The sequence below is a fragment of the Elaeis guineensis genome, chromosome 3, assembly GCF_000442705.2.
Source record: "Elaeis guineensis isolate ETL-2024a chromosome 3, EG11, whole genome shotgun sequence".
Lineage (NCBI taxonomy): Eukaryota > Viridiplantae > Streptophyta > Magnoliopsida > Arecales > Arecaceae > Elaeis > Elaeis guineensis.
In genome coordinates this window covers 85,943,402-85,946,697 of record NC_025995.2, presented here as the reverse complement: position 1 = coordinate 85,946,697, position 3,296 = coordinate 85,943,402, and the positions used below count along the sequence as shown (strand labels likewise).

At 42.2% G+C, this 3,296-nt stretch overlaps 1 non-coding gene across 1 annotated transcript; it reads right to left on the bottom strand.

Moving 5' to 3' along the window:
* On the bottom strand, positions 1-1,376 carry LOC105041878 (uncharacterized). Its single transcript, XR_012139738.1, has one exon. It is a non-coding gene; the product is annotated as an uncharacterized protein (transcript).
* Between the last annotated feature and the right edge of the window lie 1,920 nt (positions 1,377-3,296).

Here is a 3,296-nt window from a genome sequence, read left to right as displayed (position 1 = left end):
TGTACTAAAAGGTTGAGACCATTGTTTCAATATCACAACTAACAACACACACAAATATATATTTATAAAAAAAAAAAGGAAAAAAAGAAGTCCACCTTCCCATCTGTCTCTTTCAGAAAGAGGAGGACCAAACACAAACCCCACTTCAGATTAATCTCAACAACAGAAAGCTCCAAACCAAAGAATCCCCTAAACTTTCACTAGCTACACCTTTCCATCTCATTTAACACTTGCAATATAAATATATATAAACAAATAGATGAGAGAAGAAGACAGGATGGTTAAGAAAACGGAACCTAATCCAAGGGGCCCTTCCTTGCAGTTACCTCTCGAGTTCCAAGTTCCTCATCCCCTTTCCTATCTGAACGAAGCTATCAGACTCCCCAAACTTCTTCTGTGACTCCAGGTCCTCATCATCCTCTTGCACACCCTCCTCCTTCACCAACGGCAGGTACTCTGGCGCCTCCGGATATCTCTTGCTCAAGAACATATATACCAACATGGCGAACACCGCCATGGCCGCCATGTACCAGCTGAACTCGATGTTAACCAGCGACCTGGCCCGGTGCAGGGCCTCCTCGCTATGGCACCTCACCACCCTGTGCCCTCCTCTAAGTTCATGAAGCAACCCTTGGGAATCAAGCTGGGAGTCCACAGCATGAAGCCCATGACCATAAACCAAACACCTTGGAACGCGATGCTGGCCGACCTCACGAAGCTCACCAGGAAGCTCCTCGGCAGCCTGATCCCGATCAAGGTGGTCGCCAGGGACACCACGATCACCGTCTGGAGGAGCCAATGGTACTGGCCCTCCACGCCCATGTGGTCCGCGGAGTGCAGGTGGAACATGAGCAACTGCTGGCCGAACGCCACGGCGCCCAGCAGGAGCGTCATGCCGTCGCGCTGCCGCAGCTTGGCGCGGTCCAAGGCGATGGCGAAGGCGGCGTAGATGAGGAAGGTGAGGGAGATGGAGGCGTGCTCGAAGTTGTGGAGATGGTTGGAAGGGATGGTTCCGTCGGTGTCGAACGGCTGGTGGGCCTCCGGCCCGATGACGAGCTCCATGGCGATGGAGGCGAGGCTGCCTAAAATGATCAAGATGGGCTCCAGGTATCGGAAGAATGGGGTGGGGAACCATGGGGGTGCTACATAGGATTTGGGGTGGAGGGAGTGGAGTTTGATGTGGTTGAAGAGGTGCCATAGCCCAATTAGCAGGAACCCAAATCCAGGGGCCACATGGCCCACCAAAGTGCCCATAGCTATCGACTAAACAAGGGGGAGAGACAATGTTTGAGAAAAAAGTTGTGATGGAAGAAGTCGGGCGAGAGGAAGGAGGGTATGGGATGGGGGGGAAAGGTGGTGGGAAGGATTTGGGGTGGGGGTTTTAAGAAGGAGGTTCAAAAGAGTCTGGATGGTTCTCAGACGTGGTTGACCTCCCCAATCGCTTGGTTGTAAGAGGTGACGCATGATGACTTGCGCTCTGGTCTTCTAGAAACAAGGAATGACCTTGGTGCCCCCCAAAACCTTTATCTAAAAATTTCTCCTAAAAAATGTACTGATTTCTTTTACAAACAAAAAAAAAAAAGGTGCTGATTTCTACAAATCTTCTATCAGAGAAGGAAGTTGTTGGTATAATTATTGATTTTTTTTTTTTGCAACATCAGATGTTGGATCACATTTTGTATGAATTTTAAAGTATTTTGATCTTTTCCTTTAAATTGCCTGTATAGATTTTTAAATGAATATTGTGTAATTCAATGATTGGTATGGACGGAAATCATGCTTTCCCGCCAAAGATACATTGGGAGCTTTTTTTTTTTTTAAATTCGTTATGAGAAAATGCTGACATAGAGAGGATTAGGGGCAATTTGGGATCTTAGAAGTTTGATTCTAATTCTAACTTTTCTTCTTTCCCACGCAAAAACGTCACGGCGTTTTGGGGGTTTTAAATCAGCACACGCAGCTTGCGGCATCGGACTTCCACGGAGTTTCTTTGAAATCGGCCTTCATGTGGTGGTCGCCACAGGGGGGAACCGGCCGTGTCCAGATGGTTGGGGGCCATCTGAACCGCTAGAAGGTTTTAGCCAGCGTGCTACCATCCTCCAGTCTTACCTGGCTACCTTTGACCATCTAGACCACAGAATTAAAAGATGGTTCAAGATGGCCAGGACATAATCTGGCTTGTGGTTCACATTGACAGACTTATATTTTGAAGAGATTGTTTTTGAGGAAAGAATTGAGTAAAAGTATTTGAAGAATTGATTAATTCAAACTTTTTTGAAGGTCCCATAACCTAGATTCGACTGTAGTTTTTTTAATTCTATACAAAATTAGATCCAAATATAAAAATAGGACTCGCAGCAAAAGTCTGATGCAAAGTACGTAACAAATCACCAGCAAAAATATATGATTAGATACTGACAAATTTCTACAGACTAAAGAAGAATCTGAGGGAAATTTCATTCTTTTGAATAAGTATGTTTCTTTGCCATGAGTTTGATAATGCCAGCCAACTGAATCAGCCTTCTTACATAAGTATTTTCCTTTGCCAAGGCATCTTTAATTGTTCAATTGCATTGCTGTTAAGAATTTCCGCAATTAACAAAACATCTTATTAGATGCATAGGAAAAATAGAAATAGGTCTCATAACATTGTAGGTTTGTGTCTACATACTTGCAAAATAAAATAAATCAAAATTAATAATTCCATAGTATTTTTGTGGACAAGTCGTGATCAAGTCTCTTACCAAGTATTTGGTCATTAACTATGAATAGCTTGAATTCCCTATTAAGGAAGAGGTATGACAAATCTTGTCTAGATATCTGATGTCTAATTATAGTTTGTTTGAGAATTGATACAACATATCACAACCACTGATATTGTGTTAGACATGTTACATTAGCTGTCCATGTATGTCTTTTTGGTTGTTTTATTTGTAAAATTCTCATACAATTCTTGACTTGAAGATAAACCTATCCTGGCAGTTATTTATTTGTTGTGAATTGGGCTAGTCAAATGAGTCTTCCTCCCTCTCTCTTTTTTTTTTTTTTGTTTATGGCGAGGCCTTTTTTTTTTTTTTTTTTGTCGGCGAGGAATGACATTTTATTTGCTAATAACTGAGCCCAAAAATCAAAGATACTTATTATTTATACCATATAATCCAACATACATAACATATTTAACTGAACCATGTCAAACCTACAGTTGTATTTGTATTTGTCACTAATCTTATGCTCGAAATCCAACCACTATTTTGCACCATTCTTGATGCACTACAACAATATCTATAGAATCATAT